The sequence below is a fragment of the Mustela nivalis genome, assembly GCF_964662115.1.
Source record: "Mustela nivalis genome assembly, chromosome: 19".
Lineage (NCBI taxonomy): Eukaryota > Metazoa > Chordata > Mammalia > Carnivora > Mustelidae > Mustela > Mustela nivalis.
Window position 1 is genome coordinate 20,349,793 of NC_139038.1, and position 19,441 is coordinate 20,369,233.

General features: G+C 51.4%; 1 long non-coding RNA gene across 1 annotated transcript in view; it reads left to right on the forward strand.

The window, feature by feature from the left end:
* Positions 1 to 18,600, forward strand: part of LOC309854965 — a 28,358-nt gene extending 9,758 nt beyond the window's left edge. Inside the window, exons 4-5 of the long non-coding RNA XR_014306500.1 lie at positions 16,376 to 16,496; positions 17,802 to 18,600. This is a non-coding gene — a long non-coding RNA (uncharacterized lncRNA). The remainder of the gene's footprint in view (positions 1 to 16,375; positions 16,497 to 17,801) is intronic.
* The last annotated feature ends 841 nt before the right edge of the window (positions 18,601 to 19,441 follow it).

A 19,441-nucleotide genomic window follows, 5' to 3' on the forward strand; every position in this document is an offset into this window, starting at 1 on the left:
TTTCTGGAGTCTTTGTTCTGTGGGACTGTCGTCCTGCCAATACCAACACGGGCTTCCTTGTTACAACTACTACTAAGCTCTGAAACTCTAAAGACTGCGTTCCCAAATTACTCTTCTTTTCAAAACCGGTTTTGAAACTACTCGGATTCCTTTGTCCTTCCACATAGATTTTAGAATATTTTTGTCTATCTCTACAAAAACACACGAAGCTGACAGGATTTTGATAGACATGGCGTTACGTCTCTCTATCAGTCTGGGGAGAATTGACATCGTGACGATGCCTAGTCTTCCAGATCACGAACGTGGTGTATCTCTTCCATTTATTTCTATCTTGGACTTCCTGTATCAGTGCTAAATAGCTTTCAGCATGGGATGCCTGGACAGGCACTGTTAGATTTATCCCGAAGTAGTTTCTTTGTACGAAGTAGTTTCTTTGCGAAGGTGTGTTGGATTGTGGAGCCTCCATATTCGTTGCCGGCATAGAGGAATACAGCTTACCTTTCTGTGTTTAGCCCGTATACTGTTTCTCTGGGACGTTCCGTTGTTAGTTCTAGAAGCATTTGTCGTACCCTCTTGGGGCATAAGGCCTGCAATGAAGATTCCGTGTCAGGGGCTGTGTTGACACGCGGAAGATCAAGGAGGGACCCGAATGGCATCCTGCACGTTCTCCTCTCCCTCTTCCCTCACAGGGGAGGTCTCTTCCCCAAACACCCTTCTCATCCTAGGGACTAGCCATAGTGCCTGTTGGTTTTGGGGGAGCAGCGTTCGGTTCCCTAGAAGCCCACTGAATTCTTCAGGCCAGCCACTCACCCCCTCCCATGGGAACCAGGACTTGCCACACCCTCTTGTTTCAAGAAGCGAGTCTTGCCTTCGAAGGCCCTGCTGCCGGTTCTCTCTGTTCTCAAGCGCGACGTCTGTGTCGTCCTGCACGGTGTGTGGTATCCTCCTCCCCTGAAGCGTGAGGGTATGTGACGAGTAAACCGTTGGTCAGTCACCCGTGTCGGGTGTCAGGGCATCCCACAAGTCTGGAGCAGGAATGTCTCTCTCATCGGGGACCTGAGGAGATGGTGATTAAAACAAGCGGCAGCATCCCAGGCACGGTGTCCGTATGTTAACTGAGGACGCGGGGGTCAGCTTGACCTGCTCCTTCGCTAACTAACTGGCTTCAGAGGGGACAGTCACGATCCGGGAGGGAACTGGCCATCGCCGGCCAGCTTGTGTGTTGGCCCGTGTTCTGTTATCTCACACGGAGGTCGCCATCCATTTCCAAACTAAGGTCCCCTCCTTGCCAACGAGGTGAGAATGAAGGAGAATGGACTGTATCTTGGGGGGAGGCGTCACCCATGTGACCTGCATGTGGCCTGTATTGGTCTCCAGGGCTCCCCCCTGAGGTTGGCAACCGCAGGACATGCTTGACTGGTGTGCCTCAGTTCCAGGGACTGGGTGTTGGGCCAGTGATGGATGCGGACGTCCGGATCCTATGGGGGAAAGCACACCCCAAGCACAGCCCCGGGGGTGACCCTCTGTGTTGTGGGTGCAACGGAGGAGGGAGGCCGCGACGCAGGGAAATGTAAGAATGGCACACTGAGGGGATCCGGTCCCACCTTGACTTCCGCCAGGAGGCGTGCGACCATACAACCCTCGCCGCGACATTAGCCCCAAGGCTGATGATGCTGATTTGAGACTCTCTGGAAGAAAAAACCGAGAACGAGGAGCAGGGCAAAAGACACCCCCCCACCCCACCCCCAGTATATCCAGGAAGACACAAACCCGAGCAAAGGAGGAGTGGGAGAGAGAAAACTGAATACAGGAGGTAGGGGGACCCCCCCCCCCGGGGCCCCCACGAACTAATTCATCGTAGGTTCAGAATTTGACCCGGTTGTAGATCCAACATTTACAAGGGCACCCGGGTGGCTCACATGGTTAATCACCTGACCTCAGTTCAGGTCTTGATCCCGGGATCCTGGAATAGAGCCCCATGTCAAGCTCCCTGCTGGGCAAGGAGTCAGTCTGCTTCTCCCTCTGCCTCTCCCTGCTGCTCCCCCGGGGTCCTGCTCTGTCCCACTTGCTTGCTCGCTCTCTCGCTCTCTCGCTCTCTTAAATGAATACATCAAATCTCTAACCAATAAAAAGTAAAAAGGAAATCATAAATTCACTAAAATAATTTAATTGGCAAAATTCCAAGGAGGCCGATTGCCTCCTGTGCCTCTACAGCGTAGGTTCTGAATGAAGTGTACTGTTGCCAAGATGCACCGGTTGGCTAACCTTCACGGACTTAATGCACGTTCTGTTTATAGCGAGTATAAGAACCATAGATTCTGCCTTCTGTCTTTCCTGCTTTGACATCTCGGGCCTTGCTGACTTTGGAGGGACTTTCCCTGGCAGGCTTACTTAATTCCTAGAGATGGTCCGCAGCTTGCCTACAGGCAGAGCTTTCACGTGTAAAGCAACCAATTTGGAGCCTTTACCCCCAACCACCTCTTGTAAGAAACTCTCACTCTGGGCCACTATCCCCTGCCCTGATCACCCCAGGGGCAGGGACAGACGACTCCAGACAGACACCACTGTGTCCCGGAACCCACTGACATGACACCGACTAGGCAGTCTTAAATGTGCTTAGCCGGATTCACCTGCCCCTTGCCATGGAAACCACAGTAAAGGGTCTTGCCCGTGTCGTCTGTCCCTTCACTCCCTCTTTCTCCTGACCGCCCCTGGTGCTTCCCTGGGTGGCCCTCCATGGCTCTCAGGACCTCCTCTCTCCTGGGATCAGGGAGTCGATGAACGCTTCTTGCGTTGTGAGAGTTCCTTGTGTATCTGCTTGTCTTACCGTCCCTGATAAAATAAACCCCTGTACCCTGAAAACACCGGAGACACCTGGGGGGCTCAGTGGGTTGAGCTTTTGGCTCAGGTCAGGCTCTCAGGGTCATGGGCTAGGGTCCCATGTCGGGCTGTGTGCTCAGGGTGGAGTCCGCTTGGGATTTTCTCCGCCTCTGCCTTTCTGTCCCTGCCACCACCCCGGGCCCCGGCTCCTTTGCTAGCTTTTGCTCTTGCTTTCTCTTTGAGGTTAAGTCGTTGAAAAAGCCATGAGGGAGCCCCACAGATTTAACGAGGGTGAATATTTTGCTCTAATACATTTGGCCAGTATGTTCTGTTCAGTGCCTCTCGATCGCATGTGCCTTGACCTTGAAGGAGACAGGATTTACCTTGTTACGCGCGGGGCACCCAAACCGCTCTGCTCTAAAACAGGCAAACTTTGTGGGCAGGATCTTAGCGCATTCGTCTTTCTCCGGGAATACAGATGGGACATCACATCCAGGAGATCCTACTGTGAGGATATTTGTTGGGCACACTCGTTAAGGACCTGCAGGGGTGGCTCTGTCTGTCAGTCAAGGGTCTGCCTTGGGCCCAGATCCTGATCTCAGGGTCCTGGCAACAAGCCTTGCATCAGGCTCCCTGGTCAGCAGGAAGCCTGCTTCTCCCTCTCCCTCTGCCCCTACCAGCCCTTTGTCCTCTCTGTCTGTGTGTCTTTCTCTCTCTCGTGATCTGTCAAGTCCCTAAGTAAAATCCTTACAAAGAAAAAAGGACATACAAGTCCAACATCTTTCCGTACTTTTTGGGTACTGGAGGCAACATATTCCTTGTTTATCGGTTTTACAGAAACCCATTTCAGCTGTTCCTTGTTAACGAGCCCACGCAGAGGGGGGAGGGTCTCCCCTCAACAGAAGGCTCTCGGATCTGTGCAAGCAAAATTGACCTGTTGGGGGTGACTGGGTGGCTCAGTTGGTGAAGCGTCTGCCTTTGTCTCAGGTCCTGATCTCGGGATCCTGAGATGGAGCCTGGCAGGGGGTTCCCTGCTCGGCGGGGAGCCCGCTTCTCCCTCTCCCTTTCACCCCCTTTTCCAGCCAGGGCGCTCTCTCAACTACAAAAACAAAAAGCTTGAGGAAAAAACCAGCTGTTCGTGCCCAGGTCAAAAGGCTGTAGCAGCCTCCTCTCCTGCTTCCTGGAGTCCCTGGACTCTCTGTCCATGCTATCTGTCAATCGTCCATGGGCTCCCAATGCAAGAAACGGCCCTCCTCGGCCCTGGTGAGAGACCATGAGAGCAGCAGTTGCTGGCCATGCACTGGGCTCTCCTGGAAACAGCATCTCTCACAGACTCTGAGCCTTCCTCTCCAGCTGTCCATTCTTCTCTGGGTCATGGGACCGGACCCCCCCCCCCGCCCACCACCACCACCACCACCACCAGCTGAATATAGTTCCCAAGGCCTTCCCGCTCCAGGCTGAAGCCCAAGTCTGCATATCCTACCTGCAGGTGGAGGTGGGGGCTTCTGTCCACAGTGCATTGCCAGATTCCATGGTGCCGGAGGACGTCCGCTCTTCCTTCTACCCCTTGGCCACCCAGCGATTCCCTTGGGATCAACTGCGTGAACATCAATGGAAGTTACTACATTTTGGATTTGATGACCACGTCTCCCTCCTGGTCACATGACAGCTTCACATCCTAGAGAAGCACCTGTCCTACGCCTTAAGAGTCTCAGCAGGAAATGGATGTCCATATATCAGAGTCCGTTCTGATGGAAAGCCTGAGGTGAAGGTTCAATAGGAAGTGTTGTCTTGGCATCCGGTAACTTTGGAGGGCCTCGGATGGCCTCACCCCAAGTTCCCTTCCCACTCTGCTCCCCCAGATCGGATCCCCTGGCCAACAAGCCCTCCTTAGCACGGGGACCAGGCACAGTTTCTTCCCAAGTAAGCTCCAGTTCCCTGACAGCCTGCGCCATGATCCAGCAAATGAAGATTTGAAGGGGCTTCTGAAGAAATGAACAAGGGAGTCGACCATGGACCTTCCAGTTACAAACCGCTTAAAGGATGATCAAGAGGAGCTACTTCTAGAACTTAGGGCAGAACCGTAAGCCGCTGGGTTTTCCATTTAAGAATAAGATGGAATTCATTCCCATTTCAAAAATGGTCTCTAAGGCAGAGTGATTTGGCGGGGTTGGGGGTGGGAAGCAAGTCAGAGAATAAGTAGTATACTCCTAAGCAGGCCAACCTACATAAGGCCCGAGAGAAATCAGGTTAGCCATAGCGTGCTTTTGCAGACAACAGAAAAGGAAATGATTTTTAAAAATTAGAAGATAAAAAATTAAGAGAAATGAGACTTACCTGGGAAAAGCAAACTTTTTTTTTTTTTTTTTTTTTTTTTAAACGTCCTCTTCATCGTGTACTTTTGTGCTAGTCACCTGTTTTCCCATACAAGGATTGTGTGGTCGTGTATCTGATACATTTGGAACACTGAAACAAGTTGATGTGTTCTCTGCATAAGGTATCCGTAGACGCTTGGCCCTTGTGTAAACCTTCCAGCATTACAGACCACAGCTTCCAAGGCCATCAGTGTCGACTGTCCTACGAACGTCACCACTGCTGTGGCATCTGGGTGGCTCAGTCTGTTAACTGTCTTTGGCTCATGTCATGATCCGGGGGTCCTAGGATCCGGTCACAGGTCAGGATCCCTGCTCCGGGGAGAGCCTGCTTCTGTCTCTCCCTCTGGTGCTCCCCCTGTACGTGTGCCCTCAATTTCTGTCGAAACGATAAATAAGATCTTAACACATAAAAAGGAAGTCACCGGTGTTTTCACTTTGGCGAATACTTCTGCAGTCATTGAGAGACCCCTTTTTTGTTAAGTCATAAAAGAAAGCTGTTTCTTCAGCTGAAAGCAAAACCGTGAAACATTTGGCATTTTGAAAAAGAACATTAGGAGATAAGGTAGACACGCAGAGTGACTTGGGATGTTCAAAGCGTGGTGTCACTCTGGCTCACAATCGTCTATTTCTTTGAGAGGTCTTTGGCCGCCTTTCCAACCTTCTGGGCAGGTGATAGTATATGCGGCGTGTACACGGGTAAAGCGTCAGTGACAGCATTTAGAAGAAGGTGCTCCGATCCATCCATTTGCGGTCCAGGTGGATTAATAAGAGACACAGCTGTGGTGCGGGGCTTGACGTCCTTTTTTCCGGGTGTGGATGCCAGGGTAGCGTTCCGTCGTGATGGGCCTTGTTTCTTAGGCGGCTTTCCCCTTCCTCCTGAATCTGGGGGCTTCACGACACGAGCAGAGGGTTTTGGCGGTGGAAAAGCTGAATGAGATTCCGCTTCTAGAAACTGGACAAAAAGGTCTGAAAAGGAACGCTGGGCCACAGCTTGGTGATTTGGTTTCGCAGGGGTGTTGGGGGCGCTTCTGGATCCAGGCCCCCCAGTCCCCCCGCTGGGCACACCCGCGGGCTCCCGGCTGCGCAGCTGCCGCAGCTGGTCTTCTCGGATCCCCAGCGTGCTTGCCATCAAGCTCAACGCTTCCTGCCGCTCCGCATCCGCTGCCTGGAGAGCTCCCACGAAGAGTCTCCTTAGGAGGGCTTTGTCCGCCATTCCTTCGGACTGACTGACTAAGGTCATCAGTCTCCTCTGTGTGTCCTCCAGGATTTCCTGCTGGACCTCGTTCTGTTTCTTGAACTCTTGGAGTCGGTCCTCCTTCTCCTCCAAGTCGGCATTGGTTTGATGCAAACGTCCCTGTAAGGACTTCAGGTTTCCTTCTAGGGCGTCTGCCTTTTCCATCCATTCGGCCAGTTCCAGCTTCAGGCTCGCTAGGGTCTGATCACAGCGCCTTCCCTCTTCCTGGGAGGCGGCAAGCCGGAGCACAGCTTCCTCCTTCTGCTGGGTGACCACGTGCAGCTGCTCCCGCAGCGACGCTACCTGCAGCCTGGCTCCGTGGCTGGCCTTTTGCATGGCAGCGGAAGACCAAACGAGTTTTCCCTGCAAGACCGTCACTTCCTCTCTCAGCTGAGCCACTCGGTCCTCCGAGGCCAAAGCTTCCCGGCGACGAGAATCTTGGGCTTCTGCAGCGAGCTGCCGCCCTCTCTCCAGCTCCTGGGTGAGGCGCAGCTCTCTCTCTCGTAGCTGGTGAACCTCCTTCTGGAGGGCGCGGGCTTCCGTTTCTTTCTGTGTCAGTGCCAACACGACGTCATCTCTCTCCCGCTGACACGCAGCTGCCTTTTCCTGCGTGGAGCGAACGGCGGCGGCGAGCCGGTTCAGTTCCCCGGTCTCGCCCTCCTCTTTCTCTCGCAGCAGTTGCTCCAAGGCCAGGGCCTTCTCTCTCATCGCAGCATGCTGGGATGCCTCCTCTCTCTGCGTCACTGACAGCAGCCGATTGGTCTCTTGCAACGCCCGATTCTCCATGTCCTGTTCTCTAGATCGTTCCACGATCTTGGCGTTTTCCTCTCTCAGGCGACACACGTCCACTTCGAAGTCTGCCACCCTCTCCTTCAGATTGGTGACCGCCTGCCTCAGCAGCTCGTTCTCACTCAGCTGGCCACAGAGCTTCTCCTGTAAGGAAAGCAGCTCCTCACTTTTCGCTTGGGTTCGGAGCTCCTGAGCCCGAAGGCAGTTTCGCAGAAGGGCCGGTTTCTCCGTCGGCCGTTCCGTGTGGGAATCGGCACCGCTGTGTTCCCGTGCTTTGCCTTCTCCTTCCCCCGTGGCGGCCCCCGAAGCAATCCATCTCTGCTGATCTTCCCGGAGGGTTCGGATCCTTGTCTCTTTTCCTCGCCCTGGTTTTCGGAGCTCTTCTACCTCCTCTCCGATCACCTGAGAGGCCTCACTCACGGGGTCAGATTTCACGGCCTTCCGGGAGTCGCTGGAGGTCTGGAGGAAAATCACACCAAGGTTCCCTAAAAGGAGGTCCTTGGCATTGCAGAGCTCCCCGATGCGGAGCTGCAGTTGGGCCAGTTCCTTCTCTAGCTCGTGGAAGTTTATTTCATGTCCCTGGTAAGTTGGGATCTGGTCCAGAGAGGCTGCCTGCGGTTTCAGAACGTTCTCGCTGTTGGGGCACGCCCACGCCTGCAGTTGTCGCAGATGTGTCTGAAGCTGGGGGGACTCCCGCTTCAGATTTTGGACGGTGGTCAGCACCTGCTCTTTCCACTCCTCCAGGATCTTCACTCGCTGTGTTAACGTGTCCCGTTCCTGGAGAAGCTGCTGGAACTGATGGATTCGACCTCCTCGAACCCCATGACCAGGGCTGGGTGTTTGCAGGATCCTCAGGAAGGTCTGGCATAGCTGACTCAACGCAGCCACCTCCAGGTCTTTTTCTCGAATCACGTGTGACAAGTCCCGAATCCTTTCTGTACACACCTCCTGGCCGCTGCTTTCCACTCTGGTGGACAGTTTTTGGTTTTCCTCTTGCGCCCTCTGGAGGTCCGCTTCCTTGGCAGCAAGTCGATGGGTCATTTCGTGATAGTCCCTTTCCAGATGGCTCTTCTCCCTCATCTTCTCGTTCAGGATGGCCAAGATCTGTTGGCTTTTCAAAGCACACTCTTGCAACTGCTGCTGAAGCTGTTCCACGTGCCTGTTCTGGCTGTGAGAAGCCTCCGAGATTCTGCTGGAAAGACCCTGAATCTCCACATCCTTTTGCTGGATGATCCGAGTGAGTTTCCCGATCTCCTCTCTGGAGAGCCGATCCACTTGCGCGGTCAGCCGGACGTTCTCTTCAGTGAGAAGCTTCGCCTCCGGGTCCTGTTCTTGGATCCCTTGGACTAACCTTTGAATTTCAGCTTGAGATGGATCACGCTCTTCACTTGCGTTCTCCCTGGGGAGAGGCTGGCTTGCTCGCACCTCCTCGTCCTCACAGGGTTCTCTCGGAATGTGCGGGCTTTTGCCGGGCAACTGGGCTCTCAGCTCTTCCAGCGTGACTTGCAGATTCCGAATCATCTCGTCTTTGGCTGCGAGGAGCTGAGCGCGTTCGGTGTTCATCTCCTCCTGCCGGTGTTGAAGACGGTCCACCTTCTCCTTCTGCTCCTGTAAGGACTGAAGCAGTGCTCTCTTCCCCTGCTGCTGGTTGTGAATGATCTTCTGTTGTTCTTGTATCTCCTCCTCGAGATCATCTTTTAACCTGTTGAGCTGAAAGACCTCACACTCGAGTTCTTCAATCTCCTCTAGGACTTTCGGGTCAACCAGAGGGACAGCGCGACTCTGTTGTGTGAGGCGCTCCGGGTCTTGGTCCACGGGAGGGTGTTGGTCGGTCGTGGATGGGAGACGCACGTCTTTGTCCTCCACGGATGCGGGTAAGACGTCATGGCTTCTGAAGGTTTCGGTCGACTGGCCGAGTTCCTCCTGAAGCTCTGGCCTCTCTCGGAGTTCCTTGATGTACTCCTCTTGCTCCCTGAGGCATTCTGTCAGTTGGTTCTGCTCCTCCAAAGCAAAGGACAGCAGTTCCTTCGTTTCCTGGTGCTCGGCGTCCATCTGCTCGATCCTCTCTTGGAGGTGTAGTATCTCCAGGTCTTTCTCCTGACCGAGTTTAACGGAATGGCCATTGTCTGCGGGTGACCATTCTCTGAGGCTTTGTTCCGTCTTGTGTTGGAAAAGCTTCTTTTCGGCCCGACACAGTTTGGCCACTAACCGTCCTTTCTCTATCTTTAAAGCCCTCACGGCGATGTTGTTCTTTAGGGAATCCTCGTTGTTGCGCAGAACGGATTCCTCCAGCTGATGGGTTGCGTCTTGGAGCTGACGAACCAACTTCTCCTTTTCTGCTCGGAGGTCGGAAGCAAGGTTGTTCAGACTGTCGTTGAGCCGCTGCATTTGTGTAAGCTGCTGCTTCAGCCTTCTGAGATCCATTTCCCTCTCCTCCAGAAGGTCACGGTTCACGTTCCCGGCAGCATCTCGGTTTTGCAGGTCTTGCACCTGTCGCTGGTAGTCCATCAGTTGTTTGCGGTGCCGGTCAGTGAGGTCGGCCAGCTTCTGCCGGTGGGTGTTTTGCAACACGGCCACTTCCAGCTGATGTTTGTCCATTTCCCGCATCTGCTTCTGCTGTAGGTCCCTGATGTGGCTCTTCAGTTTCCACACTGTTTCTGGGTCGATGGTATTTGGTCCCTGGGTGGAACACGGGCACAACATCTTCCAGTGAGTCACTTCAGCCTCCAGCGTTTCTGCCTCAGGGAGGCGTCTATTGATCTGTGTCTGGGATGAGATGACATCAGCCACATCCATGGCGTCCCCAGGGAAGGTCCCTTTCCCCAGCACATGTCTGTGAATATCAGAGATGTCCCTGGTCAAAGAGGTGTGGCTGCTGTCCACGGCCCCTAGGGTATGGCCTAGGCCACAGCCCAGCCCACCAGCCCAGGAGAACATCTGGCGGTCATACAACTGCCCTGGTCCGCGGTGAGAAAGCGTCCAGTCCAGCCGGACTACCCCGCCAAGTGTCACAGAACCCCTGCGTGCGCCAGGCTAAGAATCAAAAGCCAACCGCCATTGTTTCCAAGCAGCACCTCGCGCGCGCGCTCCCGCGCCCCCCCACCTCGCGCGCGCTCCCGCGCCCCGCAAGCCGCCTCCGCAGCCGCGGCCGGTCAGGTAGTTCCGAACAGCCAAGACCCTGGGGCCCCTCATCGCGGCAGCTCCCCACACCAGGCTTGGGCCCTTGCCCTCCTTCCCCTGCTTGGCTGGCTGTCCTGGGGCGGCCCCTCGTGCATGCTCCTGCCTGACTGCACCCAGGTGCCTGCCGCCAGAAAATACACCTGGCCCTGGACGTCCCCCTAAGTGGGGTCGCAGTACACAAAGTGCGGCGGCATGAGCTTTCCACGCAGTAGCATCTCTTTCATTGAGGTGGAAAGTGCAGTCAGACGCATCCGTCCAGCGAGGAGAGGGGACCCGTGGTGCATTTCAGGGATGTCTACACCAGCGCAGACGACGGGCCTCACGGAGCCTTTGGGTATTGCCAGCCTCCAGAGACTCCAGAGGGTCCTGCCCCTCCTTGCCCCGTCAGCCCTGCAGGAACAGCTCCGCCCGCACCTTGGTTTGGCGGTTCCCGGGCCGGGCCGCCGCCTGCGCCGTGCCTCTGTGGCCTCCCGAGGCTGTGCGCCTAGACCAGGCGTGGGGTTGCGCCGGACGGTGGAGGTGCCCGGTGCCCGGTGGGCGGGTCCTCCGCTCTGCACAGAGTGGCCCAGGTGTGGGGCGGCAGAGGCCTGAGTCAGCCGGGCCTGGCGCTAGTGCACCGGTTTAGGAATCGCTTCTGCAGCTGCCCCGCCGGAGCCCCGCTGCCCCCTGCCGTCGCCATGGTGAAGCCGCAGCTGGCCAACCAGAGCCTGGCCGGGGAACGCGCCCGTTCCCTCCCGCCGCTGCGACTGCGCCGGCTGGGGCCTGGGCTCCCAACAGGAGGGCTGGGCTGGCGGCTCTCTCGGTGGCGGCGTGCTCCCGTCCCCTGCCGCCACCACACAGCAGGCACAGGGGGTCCTGGCCCGGGACTGGGCCACGGCACACACTGGAGCCCGGGTCCGGACCGGTGCCGGAGTCTCAGAGCAGCCCTTTGGTGAGTCGGCCCTCGGAGACCCCCCACCCCCACCCTGCGCGAGTCCTTGCCGCCCTTGGGGCCCTGGCCCCGGCCCCGCCCCTCATCGCCCTGGGGCACTGCCCCTGAGCCTTCCCCTGCCTTCCCCTATCTAGGGAACTTAACATAGAATAGAAATCTTGTATATATTTATGCTGGTGTCCTATAGATTGGTGCATGCATACATATTAGCCTTTCTGACCATTGTGCAATGGTCTCTCTTTGTGGTTTGGCTTTGTATTTCCCTGACGCCCAGTGATCCGGAGCATTTTTTCATGTGTCTGTTGGCCATTTGAATGTCGTCTTTGCAGAAACGTCTGTCCGTGTCTTCTGCCTATTTCTTGATCAGATGATTCTTTGGGTGTTGAGTTTGGGAAGCTCTCTCTAGATTGTGGATACTGTCCCTTTATCTGACGCGTCTTTTGCAAGTACCTTCTTCCATCCTGCCAGTTGTCTCTTGGTTTTGTCGACTGTTCCCTATGCTGTGCAAAAATCTTTCTATCTGGATGAAGTCCCGGTAGTTCATTTTTTTGCCTTTAGTTAACCCTTGGCTTTGGAGACGTGTCTGACAAGACGTTGCTGCAGCTGAGGTCACGGAACTTGCTGCCTGTGTTCTCTACAATTTTGATGGATTCCTGTCTCAGGTGTAGGTCTTTCGTCCACTTTGAGTCCATTTTTGTGTATGGTGTAAGGCAATAGTGTAGTTTCATTCTTCTGCGTGCCGCTGTCCAATATTCCCAGTACCATTTGTTGAAGAGACTGTCTTTTTTCCATTGGATATTCTCTCCTGCTTGGTCAAAGGTTAGTTGACCATAGAGTTGAGGGTGTATTTCCAGATTCTCTATTCTGTTTCATTGATCCATTTGTCTGTTTTTGTGCCAGTACTCTCTGAATGATTACAGCTTTGCAGTAGAGCTTAAGATTGGGATTGGGATGCCACCAGCTTTGGTGTTCTTTTTCAACACTCCTTTGGCTGTCTGGGGTCTTTTCTGGTTCCAGACAAGTTTGGGGATTATTTGTTCTATCTCTGTGAAAAAAAAAAAAAGTTGCTGGTATTTTGATAGGGATTGGGTTGACTATGTAGACTGCTCTAGGTAGCATAGACATTTTAACAATATGTGTTCTTCCAGTCCATGAGCGTGGAACATTTCTGCATTTCTTCGTGTCTTCCTCAGTTTCTTTCCTATAAGTGTTCTGCCGTTTTTGGAGTACAGATCCTTTACCTCTTTGGTTAGGTTTATTCCTAGGTATCTTATGGTTTTGGGTGCAATTGCAAATGGGATCGACTCCTTAGTTTCTCTTTTTTCTGTCTCCTTGTTAGTGTATAGAAATGCAACTGATTTCTGGGCATTGATTTTATATCCTGCTACTTTGCTGAATTCCTGTATGAGTTCTAGCAATTCTGGGGTGGAGTCTTTTTTGGGTTTTCCACATAGAGTATCATGTCCTCTTTGCCCTTTCTTTCTTTCTTGCTTACTTTTTTAAAGATTTTATTTGTTTATTTGATAGAGAAATCACAAGTAGGCAGAGCATCAGACGGAGGGAGAGGGAGAAGCAGGTTCCCTGCTGAGCAGAGAGCATCATCAGGACTCGATCCCAGGACCCTGAGTTGAAGGCAGACACGTAGCCAACTGAGCCTTGCCGGCACCCCTGCCTTTTATTCTTTCTGTTGTCTGATTGCTGAGGCTAGGACTTGTAGTGCTATGTTGAACAGCAGTGGTGATACTGAACATCCCTGTTGTGTTCCTGACCTTAGGGGAAAAGGGAAAGGCTCTCTTTTTCCCCATTGAGAATGGTATTCACTGTGGGCGTTTCATAGATGGCTTTTATGATATTGAAGTCCATTCCCATATGGGAATGGACCTCTCCCTACACTGTGAAATTGTGATCAAGAAAGGATGCCGTAGTTTGTCCTATGCTTTTTTCTGCCTCTGTTGAGAGGATCATATGGTTCTTGTCCTTTCCTTCGTCTATGTAGTCTATCCCTATTGATTGATTTGCAGACATCGAACCACCCTTGCATCCCAGGAATTAAATTCCACTGGTCGTGGTGAAGAATCGTCTTCATGTACCGTTGGATCCTATTAGCTAGTATTTTCGGGAGAATTTTTGCATCCACGTTCATCAGGGACATTGCTCTGTAATTCTCCTTTTTGGTGAGGTCTCTGTCTGGTTTGGGGATCAAGGTAATGCTGGCCTCATAGAAAGAGTTTGGAAGGGCTCCTTCCATTTCTGGTGTTTGAAACAGCTTCGGAAGATTGGGTATTAATTCTCGTGTAGCTCGTTGGTAGAATTTCCCCTGGGAAGACTTCTGGCCCTGGACTTTGGTTTGTTGGGAGATTTTTGATTACTGCTTCAGTTTCTTGGCTGGTTATGGGTCTGTTTAGGTTTTCTATTTCTTCCTGGTTCAGCTTTGGTCGTGTATCTATCTCAGGGATGCATCTGTTTCTTCCGGATTGCCCAATTTGTTGGCATATAGATGCTCGTAATACGTCCTCACGGTTGTTTGTATTTCTTTGGTGCGGTTGTGACGTCTCCTCTTTCATTCATGATTTTGTTTATTTGGGTCCTTGCTCCTTTTTGTTTTGATCAATCTGTCCAGGGGATTATCGATCTTCCTAATTCTTTCAAGGAGCGAGCTCCTAGTCATTGATCTGTTCTCCTGTCCTTTTGGTTTTATTATATTGATTTCTGCTCTACTCTTGAGTGTAGGCTTCATTGGCTGTTCTTTCTCCAGTTTCTTTAGGTGTCAGGTTTGGTTGTGTATCTGAGATCTATCTTGTTTCTTGAGAAAGGCTTGTATTACTAGATACTTCCCTCTCTTTGTTGCATCCCCAGAATTTTGCACAGTTATGCTTTCATTTTCGTTGGTTTCCCTGAAGTTTAAAATTCTTCTTTAGCCTCCGTGTATTTGAGTTCTTTCCAACTTTCCTCTTGTGATTGAGTTCCAGTTTCCAATCATGGTGGTCTGAAAATAGGCAGGGAATGATCCCAGTCTTTTGGTACCAGTTGGGACCTGATCTGTGTGCCAGTAGGTGTTCTGTTCTGGAGAATGTTCCACGTGCACTCGAGAAGACTGTGTATTCTGTTGCCTTAGGGTGGAATGCTCTGACTGTATCTGTGAAGTCCATCCGGTGCAGTGTGTCATCCAGAGCCCTTGTTTCCTTGTTGATCTTCTGCTTAGACAGTCAGTCCTTGGCAGTGAGGGCGTGTTAAGGTCCCTGGCGATTATTGTATTATCACCAGTGTGTTTCTTTAATTTTGTTATTAACTGGCTTATATAATTGGCTGATCCCATGTGAGGGGCATGAATATTTACGATGGTTAGATCTTCTTGTTGGATAGACCCTTTATGATATAGTGTCCTTCATCATCCATTATTGGTCTTTGGGTTCATCTCTATAGGTCTGATACAGGGATTGCTATCCTAGCTTTCTTTGGAGGTCCGTGAGCATGGTAAATGGTTTTCCACCCCCTCACTTTGAATCTGGAGGTGTCTTTGAGTCTAAGATGAGTCTCTTGCAGACAGAGATTATCGATGGTCTTGCTTTTTTTAAGATTTTATTTATTTATTTGACAGAGATCACAAGTAGGCAGAGAGGCAGGCAGAGAGAGAGGAGGAGGCAGGCTCCCTGCTGAGCAGAGAGCCGGATGCGGATGCGGGGCTCAATCCCAGGACCCTGGGATCATGACCTGAGCCGAAGGCAGAGGCTTTAACCCACTGAGCCACCCGGGTGGCCCTCCATGGTCTTGCTTTTTTATCCAGTCTGGTATCGGTGAGCCCTCAGAGGAAAGCAGTCAGTCACTCCTATCTCCCTGGTCTCCAACCACACTCCATCCTCATCCAGCCTGTGACCGAGCATTTCTATCTCAGGCACATGATCCCTTTCAAGTCTGCAAACTGTGCCGACTCCTGCAGTGTGCACCCGTGCCACGCCTCCCAGGGGAGGAAGGGGGTTCTTGTGGTGGTTCTGCTGCTTCCTGGGCCCCTAGTCCGGGAGCAGTCACCTGACCATGCCTTGGTTCACAGTTTCTAGCAACCCCAAGCTGAGAACCCCCTCCTGGGCTCTCTGATTGCAGCCGTCTTCCCTGCTCCGATGCCCAGGAGCTCTGCCACACTCAGGCACCCCCAGGATTCTGCCCTGCTTCACCACCGGAGCTCCTTTCAGGCAGGGACATCCTGGTGAGCCAGGACAGACGTCTGAAAGTTCCGATTTTGTGCTCTGCTGCTCTGTCACTTTGTGGTGCCGGTTTATGGAGGCTCCCCCAACCCCCACGGTTTATCTTCCGGTATGTTGCCTCGGATTCACTTCTCGGCACCTCCTACCTTGCAGAAAGGGGTCCCTTTCCTATTTGTAGAGTTGCAGCTATGCTTCGATCTCCGGTTGAGTTTGTGGGTGTTCAGAATGATGTGATAGCTCTCTAACTGAGTTCCTGGGACCAGCCAAAACCAAGGTCTCCTACTCCTCCACCATTTTGGACTATCGGGGGTAGGGGAAGGGGAGAATTTGTAGCTATGTCTCCACAACACCACGTGCCTTTAACACTGTTTCAGAAGCGAGACAAATCCTTGCTCATTGCTCACCTTTTTACAGTCTGAAACTTTGGGTCACGATGGTGTTCTACATCTATTAGTACATTGACTGTTGATGTGCTTGTTCAGTGTGTCTTGTTTTCCTGGGGTGTGAAAAACAGAATTTTACTGCCCCACCAGTACTGCCCCATGGGTGCCATTAGAGAGTCCCATTTTTTTTTAGTGTGTACTTGACATCTATCTTTCTTTCTTTCTTTCTTTCTTTCTTTCTTTCTTTCTTTCTTTCTTTCTTTCTTGGCGGGGAGAGCATGTGTGCAGGGGGAGGGGAGAATTTCCAGCAGACTCCCCACTGAATGGGGAGCCCGATGTGGGCTTGATCTCACTACCCTGAGATCATGACCCGAGCCAGGTGCTTACCCAACAGAGCCACCCAGTCATCCCTAGAGAGTCGGTTTGATGAATACATGTGGATGTGCCTTTTTTCTTCTCGTAAGATTGCCAACACTCCTGATCACCCAATGTGTGCTGGTTTATATGACTCCGGAGCAGCCGGCCAGCCTTCTCAAGTGGACAGCCAGCAGTTTTGACACCGCCACGTTCATAAACTATGAACAGGTAAGTGGGAGCGTGAGACATTTGCTTTCTGCCTCTATTTCCGTGGTGGCTCAACACTCTCTGAGCAACCTCAGTATGTTTTCCCGCTTCCTCTTTTCCTTCTGCCTCTGCCCACTCACATACCTCCTTTTTCATTGATTCTGCCAGTGCCCAGCATCCCTGATTTCTTGATTTCCAGCGAACTTACGGCCAGAGTCTTTGAAACTTCTGTCTTGGCCTTAATAGAAGTTTTTTGAGTTCTCCTTTTATCATTGCATTTACTGTAGAGTCAGACCTTGGTGAAGGGAATTTGGGCTGTCCTATGGGTGGAGGGGTAGCCGACTCCGATTCCTTCAGAGGCAGGAGTGATGCACATGGATCAAGTTGGCCAGTGTAAGGCAGGCAGGAGTGGTGAGGACTACGGTGAACCCGAGTGTCCATGTCCCATCTGATGGGACGGTCCCCCGCTCGGTGCCAGTTGCTTGTTACTGTGTGGGTGTGTGAGTTAGAGTTGAGAACTCTTTTTCAGGACTTTGGTCCGAGACCAGTCTTGGTTTTATTTGAGAATAAAATTTCCTGATTTCTGAGATCACTGAGTTTGCACCACTGGCTGCCTGTTTTTCTCTTCTGCCCTAGTGGAAAGGGTTATGCTTTCGAGGTTTAAAATTACTCAGCTTGGGTCTGAATCCCGGCTCTCGCTCTTATGCCTGGCTCAGTGACCTTCAGCAGAATTGCATGGTGGTTGGGAGTCCATGCTCTGGAGGTAGACTGCTTAGCTGTGTGTCCTGGACAAGTTGAATAATCTCTCTGTGCCTGTCTCCTTATCCGAAAAATGGGAATAATAACAGTCCTGACTTCATAGGATTGTAGTGAGGAGTGAGTGAGTTAATTTGTACAGGAGCGTTTATGGCACTGTCAGGCTGTCAGGCAGGCCTGAGCTGTTCTGGATCTCTTGGAGCCTCAGGTCTTTGTTGTTGTTTTAAAGATTTTATTTATTTATTTACTTATTTGTCAGAGAGAGAGAGAGAGAGAGATCGAGAGCCCAAGCAGGCATTGTGGCAGGCAGAGGCAGAGAGAGAAACAGGCTCCCTGCTGAGCAAGGAGCCCGATATGGGATCCTGGGATCATGACCTGAGCTGAAGGCAGCAGCTTAACGGACTTGGTCACCCAGGCATCCCCCAGGTCCGTGTTTTTAAAGGGATAACTTCTCTGGATTATTAAGAGAACTCATGAGAATGATGTGTAGCAGTGGGCATATGAGAAGCGCTGAATACACGGTAGCTTTTTTTTTTTTTTTTTTAAAGATTTTCTTTATTTATTTGACAGATCACAAGTAGGTACAGAGGCAGGCAGAGAGAGAGAAGAGGAAGCATGCTCCCTGCTCAGCAGAGAGCCCGATGCGGGGCTCGAATCCAGGACCCTGAGATCCTGACCTGAGGCGAAGGCAGTGGCTTCACTCCACTAAACCACCCAGGCGCACCCCCCCCCCCACGCATGGTAGCTACTTGTATTGCTTTTATTTTGCTTTTACTGATTTTACTTTTTTTTTTTTTTTCTGGTCTCATTTTATTTTTAAATTTTATTACAGACAAGAGCAGTCAAGGCCTTGCCCACTACAACATACCTAGGGACAGGTCTAAGGCTAGACCTGGTTGCCTTTTTTGCCACCCTGTGCCATGTTCTTATATAGACCGGGTTCTTACAGAGGTGTTTCTTGGTTGAGTTTTCTTCCTTCCCGCGGCTCATGACCTGAGCCAAAGGCAGAGGCTTTAATCCACTGAGCCACCCAGGCGCTCCTGGGAACATGCTCTTCACAGGGAAGAAAGTGCTCTGGAGGATGAACAGTTTTTATAGGATCATTTACTTTTTACATTTTGTAAAAGCTCAAAAGATTTATAAATTAGCATACAGGCAGGAATCACAAGTTTTATTATAAAGGAACGCAGGGAGTAGGGGCACTGGTCATTATTTTACGGACAACGTGATTTTCCTGTAGGCATCTCATTCACAAAACAGATGTGTATGGTGTATGTGTGGGTGTCAGGCCAGAAATCAGGCTTTTGGTTGGAGCAGAGTTCATTATATATGGTCATGTTGATTTAGAAATCTAAAATGGTGCTCCTGTGTCTCAGGCTTTTAGAGGGTTTTTCTCTCTGAAATGATGGTTTTCTTTTTCTTTTTTTAAGATTTATTTCTTTCTTTGATAGGTAGAGATCACAAGTAGGCAGAGAGGCAGGCAGAGAGAGAGAGAGGAGGAAGCAGGCTCCCTAGCAAGCAGAGAGCCTTGATACGGGGCTTGAGCCCAGGACCCTGGGATCATGACCTGAGCCGAAGGCAGAGGCTTAACCCGCTGAGCCACCCAGGTACCGCATAAATGATGGTTCTCAAAAAAAACATTTTTTTTTTTTTTTAAAGCAGAGGAACCTTTTTCATCCCCTACAGTTTCCTAGCTGCAATGCTAAACCAAAAATGTTCCCTTTTAAAGAAATTTTTTAATGTTTACTTGTCACCAAATGCCTTGGAATTGTCTCCGTAGAACCTTGGCGTTCCCTGGAGCATTGTTTGAAAACCGTTATCTTAAATTAGTCCTTTATCACATTTAGCTGCTGCTCTTTGAATTCCCTCTATGTTTCCTCTTTCCTCGCTCATGCTGCTGTTTTCTTCATACTACTCTTTACCTCTGAATGTTAAGGATGCTTTTGGGTGGCTGCAGTTCAGTTCTGATCAGTGATGTCATTTAATGGAAATTCCTACTTGAGCATTTGGCCGGAAATTTGAGATATGAATAGGATAGTCTCAAAATGGTCATTAAACTTCAAATCCTGAAAGAACATTTCTTCTTACGCCTTCTATGGGCTAAGCCCGTGGTTCTCCAACTTTCACATGCCTACGAATCACCTGGAATTATTTTTGAAATGCGGCTTTCCAGATTGCATCTGTGGGGATCTGATTGAGTAAATCTGTTA